This window comes from Melozone crissalis, unplaced genomic scaffold, assembly GCF_028551555.1.
Source record: "Melozone crissalis strain CALT ecotype California unplaced genomic scaffold, PUWL_Pcris_2 ptg000005l_1, whole genome shotgun sequence".
NCBI classification, from domain to species: domain Eukaryota; kingdom Metazoa; phylum Chordata; class Aves; order Passeriformes; family Passerellidae; genus Melozone; species Melozone crissalis.
The window spans coordinates 33,971,603-33,994,673 of NW_026535783.1; the positions used below are offsets into that span (position 1 = coordinate 33,971,603).

Here is a 23,071-nt window from a genome sequence, read left to right on the forward strand (position 1 = left end):
TGTATGAATTGTGAGGAAATAACTGTCTAGTTGCATATTGCTTGTGCTACAGCCACCAAGCCTTTTCTTTGTTTATTCACACCACCTGGTACGTGTCAGAAACTTTTTTGAAGGTGAATATCTTGAAAATTACACACTCAGATGTCACAATAATGGATATTGTGAACTAAACAGGAGAGAGAGAAATTTCTTTCAGTTTTGGTCTGTGTTGCACCAGAACACCATGGAAACTGTAAGCTGCTGGTTAAACTTAAGTGCAGAAAAGAAATATCAAACCTTTAGCAGTTTGTAATACATCTATCTGAATCAAATGTCATGAAATTTAAACTGGACATGAAGATGAGCAGATATTTTGCTGGCTAGTTTTGCTTCAAAGTAGGTAGATAAATCTGTGATTTCATTTGCTGTTACTTGCTTTTGATGTAAATGTTATGAAATTGCTCTGAAGGAGAACATTATGAATTTTGCAGATGAAACAAGGACAGTCTGTAGTTTCCAGAATATGGTTGTGCCCCATCTTCATCTGAGAGCATTTAGGTTTGCTGTGGCAAAAGTATTAAGCACCTCTTTGCTTTAAATAGATCATTCTTGGATATGATTGAAAACTTATATTTTTTAACCTTCCAAGAAATGAATTACGTGATTGCAAATTTGTTATTGTTTAAAATATATGCTACTTTAAGTCAATGAAACTTGATTCAAATTCTCTTCAATGATGGACAGAAATATCTTAATCACATGGCTCAAAGATAATTTTCCTTATTCTCAACCCTTTTTAAATCTCTGTGCTCTTAATTAGAGCTTTGTTTTCTAGTGAAAGTGTATATTCTTGTAAAGCACTGAATTCTGAGGTTCATGCTGAGCATCTCAGAAAAGTAATCTAATGAGAAAATCTGACAGAAAAAATTGTGGATGCGTATACTACTGCTCCTTGTTTGTTTGTTTGTTTGTTTGTTTGATTTCAAACAGAATATAAGTTAACTATTCTAGGTTCCGGTTTCAGAGATTGTGAATTACGGATCTTTTAATTTCATATGTACTTTCCACCCACGGTCAGAGGGGGAAAAATGTCAATTGGCCAGAGAGAGAGGAATATTCCCATTTGTTTCTTCAGCCATTTTATTAACCACATAAATTATTCTTGATGTGTAGAGCAAGACAGTTCATTTGAATAACACTGGGTGAACACTTGTGTCCTGATTCAATATGTTATGGTCACTTTAGAATTGCCTGCAAAGGTATCAGTGAATGTAAGCAAATAATGTAAAAGCTAAATCATGACGGAGTTCATTGGCAAGGTTCACTCTACTTGCTGGATGCTTGAGACACACTAAGAAAAGCAAACTAAATTCTAAAATCAAACTAAAATCAGAATCAACCCCAAAAGTGTCTGTCTCAAAGAGAGGGAAAAAGAGCAAGAGTAGAAAAGGGTAAGGATAATAAGGAATGTTATTTAAGGAAACTTGAGATAAGACACCCCGTGCTAAACTGATTTATTTTTAGCACTGTGAATAGAAGAATTTTATTGTAGGATATATTCTGCATTACACATATCAGAAGTGCAATTGATTATTCTTTATTGCAGTGAATCTAAACTTTATCTTGCAAATAATTTCTTTACAATGGGTGATATCTACTTTTTTTGAGTATTATCTCTCTGAGGGTCATGTGTGTCCAAAAGAGAATGTTTCCAAGAATACTATGAATTTGAGGTGTGATTTCAATTCAACTCAGTATTCAAGTTAAAAAAAAAAAGAAAAATGGAAAAAGAAAACCAAATTAAAACTTGAGTGTTTTCCTCAGAGTTCCTGACCAATAAAATGGTCCTATAGCAGTTCCATAAGAAAAGGAAGGGCAATTTTATGCTTTGTTCACTTTCTTCATGCTGAGATCCAGTCCTTCTAGTGCTAAGACCTTTTTAAATTAAAACCAGATTTACCAAGAAACAATAGAAATGGTAAATGAATTATAAGTTAATCTTTTCAGTTTTTACAAACCTATAAATGGTGGGATTTTCCCTTTGGGAATAATTGTTAAGTTATCACAAACTCTTCTAAAGTATGATCATAGCAGCCCTTTTTTCTGAAACTAACTAAATGCCCTTTCTGCAGAATTAAACACCTGACAAGTATCTCATGCTATCAGTTAAAAAGAAATCTTCAGTGAATACCTAATTCCACTGAGTTTTTGTGTGGTTGAATAAGTGAATCTTTCTGTAAATCATAGAATTAAAATTAGTAATAATACAAATTAAAATTAGTAATTAGTAATAATAAAAACAAAATAATTAGTAATAATAATAAAAATTATTAATAATAAAATTCAGTTTTTAACCATGAGTTTCTATGAAGTTTATTATAATGCAAATATTAGAATTGTCTTCTATGGAAAAGAAAAAATATATTTTTTTAAATTAAATTTTTTCTTTTTTTTAATTAAAAAGTAAGGTAATTACATATCAGAATAAATACAAACACACTTTGCTTCCAAAAGCAACATCAATATTTGAGTGTCAGTCTTCTAATACTTTAATATATTTGAAGTTATAATCCATAGAATCAAGTATATTTTGAATCTGTGTATAGCTAAAGGAAGATAAACATGGTGAAAACTATAAATCTATTTAAAATTTTCTGATATTTTTACATCAGTCAAGGCTAATGCTGTAGAGGAAATTGTGGGTTAAACGAAGTTTTTTCCTTCTTTTCAATGCTGGATGACAGTATACAATTTCCACTGTCAATCATGCATCTCTTGTTTGATTTTTCCACTTTTATTTGGTAGATTACCAAATTCCAAGTTGTTCTGAAAACTTCTCAGTGCATTTGTTTGCATAGAGAGGCTTTTACGATTGTTATTGTTGTTGTTATTTATAAGACAGAAAAACGTAACTATTCTCTTTCATTTAGACATGCTCTTTGATATAAAATGGAAGGGAGGTAAACTTGGGGTGTAACTTTTGTGTTTCGGGTGTTGTGTTCAGGTCAAGCTGAAGACAGTTCAGTAGGAAAGACAAAAGCCATGCACGCAAGCAAAGCAAAACAAGAACTTCATTCAGATCTTCCCCTTGGCAGTCAGGTGTTTTGTCTTCTCCAGGAAGGCGGGGTTCTACTCCGTGTAATAGTGACTTGTAAAGATGAAAGAGAATTGCGCAAAAGGCAATTCTTCCTTCCCATTTCTTCCCCCAGTTTTCTACACTGAGCATTACACTGTATGGTATGGTAGTGAAGAGGTTTTTCAGCATCAGCTAACTGTGTGATTGGCAGTTCCTGAAGACACCAGATTGGTACAGTTTAATATTTTGGTGGCTGATACCACTTTATTTTAGAAAGTACCTACTCTTCTAGGATTTTTACAAAGTACCTACTCTTCTAGGATTTCTTCACCACCTACTGGACTTAATTTTTGCCTTGTGACTTGATTTTTACTCTACCCACGTTTTTATGCAAGAAGAAAAAAGTAAAATGAAGGTTTTCCTATGTGCTATATTAATAGATCTTTTTTGTTGCCATTAATTATAGAATTATCTGTTTTCAGAGTACTTTACTGTGGATCTAATTAATTGATAGATGAAATAATTTCTTTCAGTTAATTTAAAAACCTCTAAAAGTTTGCTTTCATTTTCTTCCTACCACTGCAACCCTTTGGGTTTTTTTCCTTTTTTTCAGTAAATTTTATTATTCATAATCAATGAAGTGCTTCAGTTTTGAGTAGTTTCTTGTAAAGATTTATAATCTGTCTTTATTGAAATGTTTGCAGCTTTACTCCTTACTTACTGTCTATGAAGCGTTTCATAACTACTGGAATCTTTTCTTTTGTAAATGCATTTTTCCATAGCAACTAAATAATAAGAGGCCTCAAAATGATATTAAAGTGTGATATGATGTACGTAGACTAGATAAGATAAGCCATGTGCTAACATCAAATTGATTTTGTAACTGAAAACTGTATAATTCCTCAAAATCAAGCATGAAATTCTTTACTTTGAGAAACTGCAGATGTTCGTAATATAAGGATTTTTATTTTCAACTTTCTGAAAAAGGGAAAATTATTCACAAAGTTTAAAAAAAAAAGAAAAAATAAACCAATTTTAACCAAATACTGTAGCTAGGAGTGAAAATCAGTTTCTTAGCTGTGTATCTCCATTATTGCTTGGCTTTCTACTATGACTTTTACATACATAATATGGGACTTGGATTTTCTGTGTGATAAACTGTGTCATGTATTAAATCCAAGCAAATGTGATACGACCCGTATTTAGTTAGGTATACTAGAAGGAACAAAGCTCACTATGCAGCAAAGAAATTCAGCTGTAATGATTTAGAGAAATAATGTTGCCTCCTTCAGTGGGATTTTGTCAGCACATACTGTGTTTTCATACTTAAAAGAAACTACTCCTATGTTTTGGAAGTCCTGTATTGATCCCACAGTTAATGTAAGTGTAATCTTAGGGAAGAAAAATTGCTGTGAGATCAATAAAGTCAGTCTTCCCCCCATATACATGTACATAACTTAGTTTTGCGTCCTAAATGCTTTAATCTTCTATGCTAACGTAATTGTGAGGGAAGGCTTGATAACTTTAAGCACTACAAAGTCTCACCTTAAATTTCTGAAATCAAAGGACTACTCCTTTGTTTTGAGTTTTAATGTTGAGTGGTTTTTTTTTTTAAATACTAATGTTGTGAATAATCTAGCTATACAGCTAGATTATTCACAATGACTGCAAGACATCTGTGGAAAATAACATTCAGAGATATGGCTGCAGAAGGCCGGTGATGATTGAAAGGAAGATACGATTTACTCAAAAGTCAGGTCATAATGAATTCTGTTTTTTTCTCATGGTTTTTCTCTCTGCTGAGGGAAAACAAAAATGCTTTAGACCAGATAACTATTCTTGCTTTCATAATTTAAAACAGTTGTGAAGCTGGTGAATTGATGACCTGAAAATCATCCTCTTTAGGGGGATCTGCATGACTTTGAGCTGTTATAGAAGGCCCTAATTCATGTCAGTTCTAGCCTTGCACTCCTGGTGTGAATGTTAAATAAGAGCCTACATGATTTTTGATACTGAAGGTTTTTGCAGGCAGAGTAAATTAACAAAAATTATCAATGCCATTGCATTATTTTGCTTTCCTTTAATCAACACAGATGTAGCTATCTAACTGTATTATCTGAGGCTGTTGTTTCTGGTGATTTCGTTGTAAGATTGGGTGAGAATTACCTTATTTTGAAAATTATAGGTTACAGGAGATATAAATCTGCAAATGCCATATAATGTGATCAAGAAAAAGCAGTAAATAATTTACTATGAGAAAATAAACATCTAAGATGTTACTTTTCAGTTTAAATAATTTAAAATTCTCAGAATATAATGACATATAATTTTAGAGGTTTCATTTAAATTTTCCTACAATTAGTGGTGACTCAGCTGATCTGGAATCCCATTATGCCACTGTGCTTCCTAGTCTGCAGTTTAAATGAAGTTCCAGATACACAGTTAGCTTCCAGTGAACTTGTGCAATAAAACCAAACCAACCAACCAACCAGCCTATCAACCAAAAGTTCCTTATTGTAAGGCAGTTCTTTCCCAGATCACCATAGAACATTGTGAAAAGACACCATAATTTAAAATGGGCTGCCATCCGCTGCTTTTCTGCCCTGTGTGGCATTGTGTGGCTTCTATTTGAATTTGAACAGTGAAACTTCATTGTAGTCAGAACCCTGCGTTCATCCCTTCCTGAGACAAAAAATTTGGTATCTAGGGTACGTTTTCTTCAAGTCATGTCAAGAAATGATGAATAAAATGTTGACAAAACAGAATCTTGGAATTCAATCTCTTTGCCATCCATTCATAGAAATGTAGTTAAAAACAAACAAAAAACCAAAACCAGGCAAGCAGACAAATCCACAAGGAAGACAGGCTTGTTTTGTACAATGTAGATTTGTTCTTTCATTGTGAGTTGTCCATTATTTGACATGCTTTAAGTCACTTTAGTTAAATTGGGTGGAAATGAAGTTTCAAAAAATATCCGAATGATTTGCTTAGTAATTTAATTATTGAAGTGTTTATAAGGGAAAAAAAGAAAATAAAGGAAGAAGAAATTGTTTCCCTACTTTGTCAAGTATGCTGTTGGAAAATGGAGGATTGACTCTGTACAACACGGATGTTACTCTTCCTTTCACTCTGTGCCATATTGCACTAATGTTATCCTCATAAACTTAGGTGCTAGTTTAAATGAATGCCTACACATCATAAAACAAGCATCAGTTTGAGATGCACTGTTCCATGATTTGGACATGTATCAGGGAGTTACCGTATTCAATTCCATTTACAGTGCTAAAACAATGGAAAAATCTATCTGGCATAAAGTGGTTAATGTCCTTTCTCTGGGCTAGACTGACTTGGCAAAGCATGGTGCCACAGTTTTTCTTAGGCTATGTTTTAATGCAGTGCCAGATACACAGACAGCTTCAACTAAACTTGTAAAGAAATAAAAGTCCCTGTTGTAAGACCCTTATAATGATTATGCTGCTGCTGCTGATTATTGCTACCCAAATCACTGTTAAAGTCATAAGGCTAAGATATCATAACTTAAAACTGTGTACAGTCCTCTGTTTTATTTAGATGTATGGTGTAGTTCCCTCCACTTTGTTTCATTACAAGCAATAATGCAACCAGTTTTAGAAGAGATTTTGCAATTATGGTTGCTATACAAAGACTTATCCAAAAGTCTTACAAATAATTTTGTTTCCATATTTCTTTCATGTTTTTATTATTAGCAGTAATAGCAATTGCAGTAGTATCTGGTTATTCAGATAGATAGTTGGGCCAAAATTCAATTTAACAGGGAAAATTATTTGGGAGGATTTTCAGGAAAATGTCCCAAAAAATATGGCATGAAGTGAAACTCTCACTGCTTAGCATTTAGCCAGGTGGCTTAAATTTGTAAAACTAGCAGGTTATGGAAAGGAACATATCTTCCTTTGTCTTTCTTCCTGGGACAGAGTTGAGCATTGAACCAGGAGTGGAAATTTGCCCACTGATAGTTTTGGTCTTCCTTCTGTTCTTTACTCAGATATAATCAATGTCTATTGGGTTCCACATGAAATATTGATTTGTTTTACTTTACAGAGGAAATAATTATTGAGGTATTTAAGAGAAACTTCTGTGTAACTCCTAGAGAAATGTTTAATCCATTCTGGATCTCCAGTCACAGAAGAAATTGCTAGATTTTGTCTCTGTGAAGCCTGCATTTTAAGGAGTTTAATTTGTGGAATCCACCCTGATATTTTAACATTTGTTATATTATTGTAGAATATTTTCTCTTGGGAAACATGGAAAAGACATAAGTTATGAAAACATTTTTTTATCTCAACAAAGAACTTGATCTTCTCTGTTTACTGGACTGCAGCCAAGACCTGCAGGACATTTTAAAGTGTGCTTGTGATGTAGCATAATGTAGGTCACCTCAAATTCTCTCCCACCCCCAACAGATTATATGGATAGTCACACACAGGTGTTTTTAATCTTCCCTAGTGAACCGATAAATACTAAATAACTCATCCAGTGCAAAAAACATGTGTGGTAGCACGCTCCAATCCAAGAGCTTGGAAGGGGTATCCCTTTGGAGCAAGGAGCTGTTGCTTGCCTAGCAAAGTAGATACGTCAGCCAGCCTAGACAAGATACAACTGTGTATTTAAGAAGGTGGAACAGAGATTATTTTAATTATGAAGTGTGGTCATCTCAATAAGGGAATAGAAGGAGATATGGGAGGAAAAATCAAATATCTTTCTGAATCCCTGGGAGACTTGGATGATGAGTTTGCCTGTAAGAGTTAGGGAAGCAGTCAAAAGGGGGCAGCTCAGCATGTTCATTAATGGAAGAGCTCTCCCCAGCTGGTATTTTCTGTGACAAAGTCCTGAACAGGCAACTACGGTTTATAAGGACTGAACGGCAAAGTAATTGAGCAAAAAATTGACGGACAAAGAGAAATAGAAAAAATATGGTTGTTGTCTGATGTTATGGGCTTTCACTTTTCATAAGAAGAAATTTTCCAAATTCTTTATCTTCTTTCTTAATTGAAAGTGAATTTAATGAGATTGAAAGTACCTGGGTAAGAACTAGGCATTATCTGTCTATGCAGGTAGTTTGAAATGTTAGCTCTCAGAATAATTCTTCCAAAGCATGCAAAAAGTAATAGTGTGTGTATTCAATCTAGCTGAAGGGGCAAGTGGAAAAATGTCACCAAAAATGAAAGAGAAGTTTGTTCCAGCAAAACATAATAATTGAGAATGCACTGTAGCATGCAGTGACATGCAATGAGGTGTGCATGCCTAAGCTTCAGGATTTGTGAGGAGTGTGTAACATTTCTGCTGTAAGTATTTGTACTGGTTTTTTATTGTATCCTCATACGATATAATGATAGATTAATAAGAAATTGATGTGGAGATATTACCTCTGCTTAAAACAATTTCCAACTTTCAAAATACTGCTTATTTTTATTAGCAAAATCAGTACAGTAAGTTTGCATGGGCATTCCTGGGAAATCGAAAATATTTCCAAATTTAATATGCTTTTCTTGTTGATGTTCCTAATTTTTTTTCTTTAGGGTTTCATTGTGTCTTTAATTATACCAGATTTAATCATACATGCCGGTGAAGCTGACAGCCTATTACATTGTTTGCTACACATGATGATACCAGGTGTCAGTTGTTCCAAAATATTGCAAAAAAAATGAGATGTTACTCCTTGTTATCCACTCATGTCCACGCATTCTAAAAGGGTCTTAATACCCCTATTCCTTATTGGCATTTGCAAGTTATAAAGTGGTTAAAATACTTGTGAAAGGAGGTGAAAAGGAATTGTATTTGGACTTTGATGAAGTTGTAATGAAAGTTTTTAGTGGCAGAAATCACTTTCATAAAGGTCTGGATATGATTTAAGAAGACAAACTTATGTAACATCCTGTAGGTTTGATCTACTGTGGGACATTATTTAAGGCTGTAGGATTCAAATAAATTCTTAAACTTAAAAATTCAGTAATAATCAGAAGGAGTAAATGACATATTAATTAAAAACCAATGATAAAAGCACTTCTAGTATATATTTCAATAATTCAGTCATGTGAGGGATTTCTGAGTAAAACTTTGATTAAAGAATTGCCTTCTGTGTTATTAATATAGGAAATCTTAAATTCCAATAAACTGGCTCAGTGCCAATCTTGAAGCATACAGGTGTAACTAAGGTGAGATCACTGGATTGAGCATTGTTTAGAAGGATGCCTGAGGGACAGGTACTTAAACGAATCTTGTTTTGTCAGTAACATATGCTGGGATACAAATTACATGCTGCTAATAATGAAATTACTTGCATGAAGAAATAGACTGCCTCCTCAGCAAGTTTGCTGATGATGCAAAAGAGGAACAAGGACCTGTACAGGCTAGGAACTGACCTGCTGGAAAGCACTTCTGTGGAGAAGCACCTGGGAGTCCTGTGGGACAACAAATTGTCCGTGAGCCAGCAGTGTGCCCTTTGAGGCCAGGAAAGCCAGTGGGATCCTGGGGTCCCTTAGGAAGAGGATTGCTAGTAGTTCATGGCAGGTGATCTTATTACTCAGCCCTGGTGAGGCACAATTGGAGTGCTGTGTCCAGTTCAGGCCTCCCCAGAGCAAGAGAGACATGGAGCTTCTGTAATAAATCCAGCAGAGAGCTATTAAACTGACTAGGGACATCTCTATTATGAGGTGTCCTGGTTCTAGCCAGGACAGAATGAATTTTTATCGGGAGTGGACATGGCCAGCACCCAGGGGTTATTCTGTACCACCTCACATCATCTTCTGGGGATGGGGGAAGGGCTCCTTTTCATGTTAGGTAGCCTGGAAGAGAGAGATTTTGGGTGTTGTCAGGGGTTTCCACAGAGGGTGAGCAATGTGAATACTTCCTCTCTTTTTTTTGTGCACTTTATCATTAGTATTGTTACTTTCATTGTTCTTTATTTTATTTTGTTTCTGTTTCCAGAGAAGATTGGAAACAAATTTGATCTAATAATTTGTCGGTTTAGATCCAGAGTCACTGGTCACAATTTGTTTGGTCTCTTCATGTGATTGTGGTACCTAATCTGTATATATTCCTATATATACACTATGTGCTCCTTCTAATGTTCTTTTTCAGAGCAGGGAGAGGGATCACAATTTTTTTTTTTTTTTTTGCTGTACTGTGTGATACCAGCTTGTGACATCAGAACATTAAGGGCAATGAAGACAACTTGGAATGTGTATTCAGTGTTGTTGTGCTATCCTTACCTTGGTTGTTACCTTTGGGAATCTGTTAATAACTGTACCCACTGGAAAGAACAGGGGAACATGAATTCCTGCAGCCTTTCACCCCCCACCTTTTCTTCCTTCAAGCCTGTTACAACAGCTTTTGAGAATTTTGAATTTCCCTTTGATGTTAAGGAAAGCATGTTCTTGTTGCTGGGTCTGCAGGGTTTCCTGAGTGTGGTTCACACCTGTGTTTGTGCCAACAAGAGCGACAAAAAAGATTTTTAGGAGGGTCTTTCAGACATCTGCCCTCGAGGGTGGATGAATGGCATGGGAGGTGGACGAAAGTGGGTCAGCTTTTGAAGGACTCTTCTGCTCCAGTGGTTCAGAAGTCCACCCCTGAAAAACTACAGGACCCTGATTAGGTGGCAGAATATCTGGAAGATAAATTGTGTGACAGCTCCACATAGGCACGAAGTTTTGCTACATGCTGGGCTGTGGCTGCTACTTACCAGGCACTGCTTGTTACTATACAGCACTCGGGGAGGAGAGGAAAGCAGAGCAACAGGCAGCAAGGCCATTCAGACTGCACCTGAACCAGAGGAACAGCCCATGCCAGCAGCAGTTGCCCCTATACAAAAATAAGATGCAAGAACAAATCCATTAGCTTAGTGAGGAATAAAGAGCAAGCAGGGCTGTCAGAACTGGAGGAAGTGACAGAACAAGAGGTAATCATCCAGTCTCTATTCTTGGGTGAGCTCAGAGATATATAAATAAATTTCAGCTGCCAGTTGAATGGGCCCCATGTGACATGCCCACTCTGATGCTGGGATATCATGGCCCATGGTATGAAACTAGATGGTAGTGAAGCCAAGCAACTGGGATCCCTGTTCTGGGATGTAGGTGTTGACAAGGGGATTAAGAAGAGGACAGAAACTCTCAGCGTTTGGAGGTCTTCTGTCAATGAGAGAAAGGTATTCTCTCAAGGGTGATCTAATAATGTACCCAAGCCTTTGGAGCACAATGGAGAAAAGTACCTAGTACCTGAGAGAATGAGCTGTGCTGGAGGTAATCTAAAAGGATTTAAATAACAAGTTGTAGACATCTTTGTAGATCCATGTGAGGATCAGTGTACACAATCCATGTGGCAGAAGTTTGTACAGAGTGTGCCACTGCTGTAGGCCATCCCATCAGCATTGATACCAATGAAAGAAGGAGAACAAACAATGTTTCAGGTGACTACCTGACTCTGTGAATGTGAAGATCATCTTTTCTCCTCCCTGCCAAAATGTAACTTGTCTGTGGAACCTGTCCAGGACTGCAGACAGACTCAAAAGACTCAAATAAATTAGAAAGAAGATGTCCCATGCCCTGCCAGGATGGACCAGAGTATCTTCTACAGGTAGCAAGCATCCCATGCTTGTGAGAGAGAGGATCCATGCCATGAGGTAACATGGCGTTTTACCCACATGACCACAGAGAGGACATGAGGAAGTGGGATGGAAAGCCCACTTCTGCACTAACAGCAGGGGTACATAAGCTGAAAGGAAAAACAGGTAGCATAGGAAGTTCTTCAGGGATAAATGCCACTCCAGTTTCCAATGGCCAGATCCTCCCTCAGACAGAATAGGAGGGCTGGTGTTACTTGTGGACCTCTTGAAGGGACATCAGTTTATATTTACAATGAGGGCCATGGCCAGGACTAGAGGGACCCTGACTCCAGCCAGCTAGTGGAAAGAGACAGTCAGATCTGTTGGACTGTGAGGATCCCATTCCCTGGCACATCAGACGCACAAGGGTATAAAGCTTAAGTTGACACCAGAGCACAATGTACCCTCATGCCATCGAGATGCATCGGGGTAGCATCCATCTCTTGTTTCTGGGGTGACAAGGGAATCCCAATACCTGACTGCACTGGAAGCTGGAGTGAGCCTGGCTGGGAATGAATGGCAAAATACCCCACTGTGACTAGCCCAGAACCTGCATGGATCCTTGGCATAGATTACCTCAGGAGACGGTTTTTCAAGGACCCAAAAGGCCACGGTTAGGCTTTTGGAATAGCTGCTGTGGAGACAGAGGGAATTAGACAGCTGAATACCTTGCCTGGTCTCTCAGAGAACCCTTCTGCTGTGGGGCTGTTGAGGGTCAAAGAACAACAGGCACTGATCGCTACCACATCACTGCACTGCCAGCAAAACTGCACAGCTGGGACTCTGTGTCCCCAGCCATGAAGTGATTTGTGAGATGGAGACCCAGGGAGTGGCCAGCCAGCCTTGCTCACCCTTTAGCAGCCCTGTATGGCCAGTGTGTAGGTCCAGTGGAGAATGGAAACTGACAGTGGACTCTCAGGGCCTGAATGAAGTCTGCTTTCACCTGGAGGGGCATGGAATACACCTGGAACTGACTGCCCCAGCACTGGAAACACAGCCCCACCATTTGCCATGGATTGATCCAGACTGCACTGAAAAAGGGTGAAGCTCCAGAACAATTTCAGGACAGTGATGACATCATGATGTGTGGCAACACAGCAGAGGAAGTTTTGAGGAAGAGGTGAAGACAACTCAAATAATCCTGAAAGCTGGTTTTGCCATAAAAGAAAGTAAGGTGAAGGGGCCTCCCCAGTAAATTCAGTTTTTAGGAATAAACTGATGTCATAGTTTAGGAATAGTACTCCCCAATTTAGTGTTCCTACTGGGACTCTCCAAACCACACTTCTGCTCACTTGCTTCTTTCTGCCTTTCCTCCCCCCCTTGCAGCAGGCTGGAGAGGAGAATTTCAGGCACAAAAAGTAAAGATCACAGTTGAGATAAGAACAATTTATGAGAAACAGCAATGAGATAAGGAAATAAATGATAACAGCAATAACACTAACAACAGAGTGTGCAAAAAATAAATCTTACTACTCACCAAGGAAACCCCTGAAAACAGACAATACTCAACTGCCCCTTCTGCAGTTGAGAACTGAACCCCCACCGCTCCCTCTGGCACAGAACCAGTGCACCCAAACCACTCCAACCAGCATGAAACCAGAGTTACCCCACCTCTCGGTCCACTACACTTGCTCGACGGGAAGGAAGCCCTTCTCCCCTTCCCCTGCACCCTATCAGGTTGTTCTGTACCACCTCAGGTCATCCTCAATGACATGAGGTGGTACAGAATACCCTGACCTGGTCTTTTACTGGCTACTGCATAAATTAACCCTGGGGTGAACCTGGATGAATGGTAAGACGGACGTCATGGGATTCCAGTGGATGTGGTCAAAATAGCAGCTACGTCCCCCACAACGGGCAAAAATGAAATTCGGCCTTTCATGGGTGTTGTGGGGTTTTGGAGGGTGCGTATTCCAGATCACAGTCAGATTGTAAACCCTCTCACTCATGTGACCTGGAAGAATAATTTTAATTGAGGTCCTGAGCAGCAAAAAGATTTTGAACAAATTAAATGGGGGATTGTTTATACAGTAACCCTTGAGCCAGTCAGAACAGGACAGGATACAAAAAATGCACCCTACGCTGCAGTTGGAGAGAATTGTCCTTTCTGGAGACTGGCAAAAAGTATCCAGGGAGACTCAAGGATGACTCATGAGGTTCTGGAGTTGTGAATACAAAAGATCTGAGGCCTGTTACACCCCAAATGAAAAAAGGCAGCTTATGAAATGATTTGAACTGCTTCAGAAGTGACTGGCACTGAAGCACAGCGCCTCCTGGCAGCCTGAGTGCCGGTGCTGGGGTGCATGTTCAAAGTGCCTTCTGCAAATCATGACACTGATGTGATGTGAAGTAAATGGGTTGTGCTGTTCACACAGCAAGCTCAAATACGAAACCCCAATATTCCAGGGATCTTAGAAGTCATCACAAACTGGCCTGAAGTCAAAAATTTGGGACCATCATAGGATGAGGGGAAGATGATATGTGCTGAGGAGACCACTCAATATAATCAGCTACCTGAAAATGAAAAGTGATACATGCTCTGAAATGATGGATCTTGCCATCTGCAGGGGTGCATCAAAAATGGATGCCCTACATGATGAGTCACAAAAGTTGTTGAGGGACAAGGTGGATCAAATCAGAGCTGAAAGCCTGGCTTTAGATATTGCTGAAAGGGAAATGGCCAGCACTCTTTGTCTACACTGACTTGTGGATGGTGTCAGATGCTCTGTGGAGGTGGCTGCAAGGGTGAAAAAAGACCAATTGGGAGCACAGAGACAAACCCACCTGAGCTGCTGAGCTGTGGCAGGATGTCACTGCCTGGATGGAGAAGTTGGCTGTAGAAGTTCATTGTTACATGCCCATGTGGTGCACAACTCATGTGCCCAGGAGTTGGGCTGCTGAAGAACATCACAACAATGGACAGGTGGATTGAGCTGCCAAGATTAAAATGTCTCAGGAGGAGCTGGACTGGCACCATAAGGGTGAATTATTTCTACTTGATGGGCCCATGATGCCTCGTCAGGGAAGAGGTGCAACACCCAGATGGGCTTGTGATAAAGGGATGGGCTCTTTATCCCAGGTTGTCCATAACTGTGAAATGTGCTGGGATCAAACAGGTCAAGTAAAGCCTCTGTGGTGTGCTAGACAGTGGTCACAGAATCACTGAATATTCAGAGTTGGAAGGGGCCCATAAGGATCCCTGAGTCCAACTCTTAAAGGAATGATCCACATAGGGATCAAATCCTCCAACCTTAGCATTGTTAGCAACATGCTCTAATCAACTGACTTAGATCAAAATGCAAATAAGGAAAGGTTTGATTGTGTTGCGCTCCTGCAGATGTACCGAGGCAATGCTCTCAATGGTGGAGACAACCACAGGATAGCTGGAAGCATACCCTGTGTTTCATGGAACAGCATCTTGGGCCTTGAGAAGCAAATTTGACAAATATGGTATATGAAAGTAATCGGTGAAAATTTACTTTCAGCCCAGAGGAATGACCCCTGCTACCAGTATTTCTGCTTGTACCTTTAGTTCAAGAAGAAGCTGCAAATGCTGACTGTTCAAAGTATGCCTACAAAGTGATGCAGCATGTGGAAAATAGGGCTTGCTGGATAAGACTGAAATACTTTGTTTTATTTAAGAATTCTTGAGGTAATTTTATCACCATTGGCATAAACTTTCACTTGAAATAGTACAACTGATAGTGAAGAAAGGAGATTATTTCTATACGAAAGGTACCTTTGGATCTTGCTGTACTGCAAAATTTGAGGTAATTAAATCACAGTCAAAGCTTTCATCAAACCAAACAAACAGTTCTTTCCCCCTTTCGTGTGAAGTCTCTCTGCATCTGCTGGTTTAGGAAAAAGCAAAAAGATTTCTGTGTACTTCTGGTAACAGGACACGTAAAATATCCTCTCTTGTGGTAAAGAAGCTTTTATTGATCTTGAGAAACATGAATATGTTATTCTGGATGAAAAGAATTTATTTCTAATAAAATATTCCAAATTTAAAAAACACTAGGACATAGCACTGAGATGGTGAAAATTTATTCAACCAGCAAGAAAGTTAAGGACATAGCTCATGAGAGGACCATACCTCATGGTGCTACAAAATTACTTTTCATATATTGCACAATGACATGGGAAAAAATGAATGCTAATGGTAAAGTTTATGTGCTTTTGATCTATATGAAATATTTTAATTATAAACTGTTAGTATTTTTTCAGTTCCCTTACAATGTATGTATTCATTTTCATTCTCTCTAAAAACCTTGTCTTTTCTACCACACATGCTTGAGAAACTTCCAACTGACATTATAAAGTGCATTAGTCTTTCATAACTTTTCCCAGTAAAAACTCTATTAGACTTGCTGAATAATTTGATCTGATCTTATTTACCCATAAGATCATACTTACTAACATTTAATTTATTACTGTCTTTTTATACTAAACGCTTTTTTTCACCCTGTAGTCCAAGTTGCTAAGATCCCCACCAAAACTCAATGAAAATGCATGGTATTTCAGAAATAGAAATATTAATTAAATATTAGTTTGAGTTTATACAACCAAATAACCACAAACAACCACATCACTCTTCTGTGATGTTTTGGAAAGTATTTATCCTAATTTTGCCATTCTGACTCATTTTGAGAAGAACAGGCCTTTAAGTCAAAAGACACAAAACTTGCCCATCTAGTAGAAGCCCTTCTACTTGATTTACTGTAGGATACATCCTGAAGAAGTTAATCTAAAAGTATTATTGAAGCATATTTGCTTGATTAATAAATTTTGTCTTATTCTTTCAAAGTGAATAAGAAGATCCTAACTGGAAGTCATCCATTTCCCCCATCACCTCTCAGGTCTAATTTGTCCTAGTCTAATGTTTTTTTGGATCATATGCTTTTTCACTACTGAATTCACAAATAAAAAATGCAAATGGAATCTATGAAAAAATACAGTCTTTATATAATCATCTTTGGGCTTACTATAAGAACTTTTCAAATGGTAGTAGGAATTCAGAGTTAAGTTTTAGTGACAGTACTTGCCTTGCATTGAATCCTTGTCTGAAGGTTTCTGGAAAAGACCAAGAGAATCAGGAGTGAGTTAATTCTGTTGTCTTTCGTGTCAGTTAGTAGTAGTAGAGTTTCTGACTCGTGGCTGGTTTCTGAGTACTCAGAACAAGAAAGTCCTTTATTTCACTTGATCACGGATTTTCAGAACTCTCTGTGATTTTCTGGCTCCCTTTCCCTAATATATATATAACAAAAGTATCATGTCAGCAGATAAAAGCAAAATAAAAATAAACAAATAAAAACCTAAGGAAAGCATAATTTCCAGCTATATAGCAACCATGCCAGCAATTGAAGATCTATTGCAAGGTGTGAATCTTCGCAAGTGTCTGTAGGGAAACATTTTTTGTGTCCCTTCCATTCCTGTATAATTAAATTCTGATCTATATTTCTGCAGTGTTTATCTTATTCCTTCTGGTTTGTCCTTTTACGTTCGCTGTGTTTAGTCACAACAAGTCTTTCATGTCCCTGGAGAGCAACAAGGCTGTCTGTGAACACGGAGGAAATTTGGCTTTTTGTACTCACTAGCTGTTCTTGATTTCTTGTTGGCGTGAAATAGCTGCAGTTGTGGAAAGGGATGGCTCCTTGAAAGGAAGAAAATATAGCATTTCATGTATTTTGTTGAAGTCACATGCCTGATGTGAATACAAAAGGAAGAATTGACTGCTAAGTGTCAGAATCCTGTGCTGAATTTGTGTTAGCTGCTGTCTGGAAAAGATGATCAGAAAACTGGAAGACTTTTTTCAAGTTCAAGAAAATCATCAGCCCTGCCATGTGGGTTATGTCCCTGATAAAGTCTTTACATTTGCAGAAAAACTATTTCAAAATCCTAAAACCTTCCTTTTTTTATCTTGATCAGTCAGCTCCCTGCCTTCTCTTTCTACCGTCTTCAAGAAATAAGTGAAATCTATTAATGAAAACTGGTGTTTAAATAATAAATAAATTAAGAAAACCAGCATGAGCTACTCACAAGTAAAATTTCAAAATTTCAAAGGTTAACATCTTTCAAATAAGCAAACAGCAGAAACCTTAGTGAAGTAAGGCATTATGAACTCATTTGGCTACTACATGCAGTTGAAATGTAATTATGTGGAAATGCCTAATACGTTCCATAAACTGAGCTGAAGAATGGAAAACACTGGTGGCTATCAAAAGGCATGAGTGAAGCAGTGCAACTTTCCTAGTGGGTTGTTTTTAAGCTTCTAGCTACAAATAGCCAGGAGTAGACCTGAGATAAAGAAGTTCTTAGGCTCTCTGAAAAAGGATAATTTATCCCTGTCCAGGAGGCAAATGCAAGCATAAGCATATAGAAGCAGCAGTAATGACAGGCTGGGTCATCTTAAGTGACATTGCATCTTGTGTTGCTAGGCAGCCTGAAGACTGTGAAGGTCTAATGGTCTGTAAATCTGTTGACTTCTCCTCATATCTCTTATTGATGAAGATTTCACTAAGATTGGGACCAGCATAATGGTCAATGCCTCTCAGGAAAACAAGGAGAGGGGAAATCTCTTTTCACCTATGTCATAGGAACCTCATTAAATTCAGTGAATCTTTTGGAACTGATTACAAGCCTGCACACTGACCAAAGACTAAATTACCACAATTAACATACTTAAAAATTCTATTAGGTAAAATGACATAGGTGCTCACTCCTGGGGAAACTGAAGTCTCTTTTGTTGAAAAGAGTAGACAGGCTAGAGAATATGTGGTCTTCTCACAGTGTTGAGAGAAGAAACTTCAAAGTGCACATAACAGAACCAAAGATTTAATAAATATCTGTTGGAGGGCAAATTTTGTGGCACCTTTTTTAAGGTTTTAGCAAGCACTAGTCTTGTTGCTACAGTATGACGTGCTTTATTGTTACGAGTCTTGTTCCTTTTCATGAGGTTTTTCATCATAGACATTAATTTATTAAAAGTTGATAGCAAAGTTGATCCTTCTTAGGCTTACTTGCATGGCAAAGCTGAACTCTATTACACTTTTGAGAGACTTCCGGAGCTGTTGCCTCTTCTATTCTGTTCCACTACGATTGCATTTCTAGTTGTTTTTAGCTCTTCTGTTTGTCTGATGATTAGGTATTTAGTTTTCCCTTCTTGAAAAAAAGTTGCAAAATTTTCTTTGATTTGTTTTTTTTACTCTTGTGTTGTTTTCCTGTGGTTTACTGGAACATTTTTTTTCCTTCATAAAACTGAAGAACTTGATAGGTTTCTTGGGAAGTCAAACATCATAATTGTTTTTCCTTCTATGCTACTTCTGTCCTGCCTTATGAGAAATTTAATAATTAATTAAGGAGTTGGTAGTTCTTGTTGGTTGAGGGAGCTTGGAGTAAATTGAATTTTAAGAAAAAAAAGGTGCATGAAACAATGTAATAGCTGAAAATAATTTCATTAAAATGTAAAATAAGTGAAATTGCAATATGTTAATTTGTGTATGCACTTGGTTTGGGGTGTTTTAGTTTGAGTTGAGATATGTCATGAGGAAAGTCAGTGTGACGATGAAATGCATGTACATTTTTGATAGTTATGAACAGAATATAATTTTTCACATCAATTTGTGGTAGCTAGACACTGTATGTTGGCATTTGCTTATTTAGAGTAAATTTGCATTCAAATTGAAAAGCATTAAAATCTGTTAGTCATTATTGTGGACCAAGCTGATAATTCAGACAAATAAATTGTTCCATTCAAAGTAAAATCAGTGCCATATATTTTTTAAGTTTTCACAGAAAAGAAAAGGTTTATGCCTGTAAATGAATTTAGGTTTTTTTCACTACATGGAAATTAAAATATACACACATGCATTCTGAATGAATAAATCTCAGATTGTCCCAGTATTCTGCTATTTTTATTACAATTTTTATTTCAGCAAGCAGCTCCTTTGGTAGAAGAAACAAAATTTATTTGTTCAACCATAATGTTGTAAACACAGTGGTGATAACTGCAAATATTGTTATTGTAACTGTTATTATTATAGGATGATATCCTATTTGAACTCTTTAGTTGTAGTTCATATGGCATGATTTATGTAATTTATAGTACTTGTGTATTAAAAATTTCTTGGCTTATTCTGAATATGCGTAATGGGATATTGTTTGGAGCTGGAAGAGAAACGATAGACATACTTCATTCATGCATCACTTCAGATTTTTATTCCTTTCAAATGTCTCAGTTGCTTTAAAAATTTGATTAAACTCACACTGGAATTACGGTATATGGAAAGGCATGCCTTATATAGCTTGAATAACTTTTCTTGAATAACAGATAATATTTATTTTGTTTATATATTTTTTCTTTCACAAAACCTTATTTGTTACCAGATTTTTGTGCATATTGAAGAAACCCAGGGGTTCTTTATGCTTTTGGTATTCTTGTGTATTGTTTAGAAAATATGTGTTTATCACAAAAAATGTAATAAATGCTATATAATGGACAACTTTTAACTAAAATGCCTTGTTTTAAATCTTGTGGTAAAATGGTCTATTTAAGTGTTCCTTTAGCCTAGAATAAGCTGTGTGAAAGATCACCAGAAAGCCCTACATTGCCTTCAGCAGCGAGATGTGTTCTGTTGAACAGTGGAAGGCTGTCCAAGAGAAATGAAAAGTCACTGTTATCATGTGAGAAAGCAGTGAATTCATAGAGTGTTTCCGTCATGTAGAATATCTTCCAGTGTAAGTGAAAGCATACAGAATTGTCACCCTGTAGAGAGTATTCTTTCATTTATGTTTATTTACATTAAGAAGCAAGTTCATACTGACCATCTGGTTCTTGACAATTTTTACAAAGTGTTTTGATTTCCCTCTGGAATTCATACTAAATTTTGAATTAAATTGCACAAGGGAAGTTGCCACAAGAATATGTTTTAAGCTACATGTGCTAAGCAATAAAGCAGAAGTTTATATGAAGTAATTTTCATGAAATAAAGCATAGTCGCTGTTGTAAAATAAATGTATAATTATTCAGTGTATATCTATTTGTGAAAATTGCTCATTTCTCATATTGTGCAAAAGGCAGAAAGCCATATCATGGACTGTTGGATTTTGGATAACACCTCTTTTAATATTCAAAATTTTATGTGCCTTTCTATCATAAATCAAGTTTGACATAAACTGTTATATGATAAATGCTAAGTGCTCATAGAATTCTTCTGGGAATATCTCAAAGCAATATGTGTGTTTCACAAATACACATGTATTAGACCATCTGGGTAGAATAATTCAGTACCATTGATTCCTTTCCAACATGTACATTAAAAAGAAAAAAGGTGAAAAATGTATTTGGCAGAAGCTAACATTACAAAGGCAGATGTATCATCCATCCAGCGGAAATGTAGCTTTTTTTGGTTTATTTTGAATTGAAATTTGTGAAGTTATACCCAGGGGTGATTTAAAAGTAGTGTGCCTGCTGTTGTTTATCTACTAGTGCTTCTATGTATTAATGGCATGCTCTCATTCCTGATGATTCATTTCATAACACATGCTACCTCTCACCAGAAGATCAATATTTAAAATATGAGGCATTTGAGAGAGATGAGACATTCTGCTGCAAGTAGCTCTGCAGTTCTGAGCACAGGGAGGACATGGACCTGTGGAGCAGGTCCAGATGAGGGCTGAAAAAATGTTCAGAGGGATGGAGCAGAAGCTTGCCTCGAAGGAGAGGCTGAGGGAGTTGGGATTGTTCCGTCTGGAGAAGACAAGCTGCCACGGAGACCTCGTTGTGGCCCTTTCAGTGCTTAATGAGAAAGTCTGTAGCAACAGAACAAGGGGAAATCGTTTTGAAACAAAGGAGGGTAGATTCAGATGAGTTACAAGGAAGAAAATTTTTATGATGGGGGTGGTAAAACACTAGAGCTGTTTACCTGGAGGTGCTGTGTATGCTGCACACTCAGAAACATTAGATCAGGTTGGATGGGCTCTGGGCAGTCTGGTCAAGTGCAGGTGTCCCAGCTTACAGCAGGGTGTTGGGCTCTATGACCTTTAAAGGTCCTTTCCAACTCAAGCTGTTCTGTGATTCTGTGGGTCCTTGATTGTATATCAGGCAGATAGATTTGAGTAAAAATGTCTTATTTTCTCCTCTTAATATGCATCTTGGTATCTAGGCTTGCAGTGTAGGCTTTGGCTGTAGAAAAGGGATCAGTGACAGTTGAAGTGTTCCCTTGAATCAGCAGTGTAAGTAGCTCTCTGTGTGAAGCACAGCATCATGACATTCTCTTTCTAATGCAATTTATGACTAATAAGTTCTTTCTGTTTTCTGTGCTGTAAAGAAATTTCACTGATGAGATCCTTTTCTAAGACGTGCCAGTGCAATGCATTTACTCATAAGATCTTCAGTTTTTTTTCTTTTTTGTGCTTACAACTTGGACAATTTGTCCCAAGTGGAATTCTTTCACCATTGTAAATCTAATCTGTGGATAATGAAGTGAAAAAATGAGTTTGTAGTTGGACACTAAAGAGTAGTATAATTTGTTTTCCTTTTTTATTGTGTAAACCTAGAACAGGAAATAAAGTTCTGAAAGTAAGAATAATTTTATTTTAGTTTTTTTTTTTTAATGAGAGAAGTACTCTGATCTTGATAGAATATGGCATATGTGACTTTATCAAGAGCAATGATTTAAACATGTTGTTTGTTGTGAATGGATATTATTTATAGAATTTAGGAAAGAATGTTTAACTGTAACAGTCAAGGCCACTACTAGGCCTTTCCTTTAGAAAGAGTTTTCCTCAAAGAACTAAATTAAACAACTTCAAAACCAAAATTTTTGAATGTGATCAAAAATCCCCTTGAGACATTCACATTAAAGTTTGCGGTTAATTAGAAATATCTATAATTACTTAGCAGAAACACTTAATTATTAATTAAGGTAAGGAAAAGATTTTGTATTCATTAATATTTATGGGTTTTGATTGTGAATCCTAGTAGACAAATAGAAGGGTTGGAAGAAGAATTCATCTATGACTTATCAGTTACTAGTTGCATCCAAAGAATGTGATTGTCCTGAAAAGAAACACTTCATAAAGACTAAAATTTGACATAATTTCCTCTTTTTCTAAAGAACTGATGCCAGCCCCAGTAGAGTTAGGGAAGGACTTGCTGTACTTGAGTTTTTTAAAGTTAATTTTCTTTCAGCTGAACTAGATCAGATATTGATTCTCAATTGATACATTTCAAATTTAAATGGAGAATGAACACATATACACTGTAGTAATTCAGCTGGAGAGGCATTTAAAGCTAGAGTATTGATTACCATTTGCTTGTTTCTTCACAATTGATTGTGAACTGCAGTTAAGTCTTCTTTTTCTGAAATGCTCAGGTTTTA

General features: G+C 37.0%; 1 protein-coding gene across 1 annotated transcript in view; it reads left to right on the forward strand.

The window, feature by feature from the left end:
* The window catches only part of CNTNAP4 (contactin associated protein family member 4), a 201,252-nt gene that overhangs the window by 21,626 nt on the left and 156,555 nt on the right, over positions 1-23,071 (forward strand). The gene's annotated exons all lie outside the window — the stretch shown is intronic.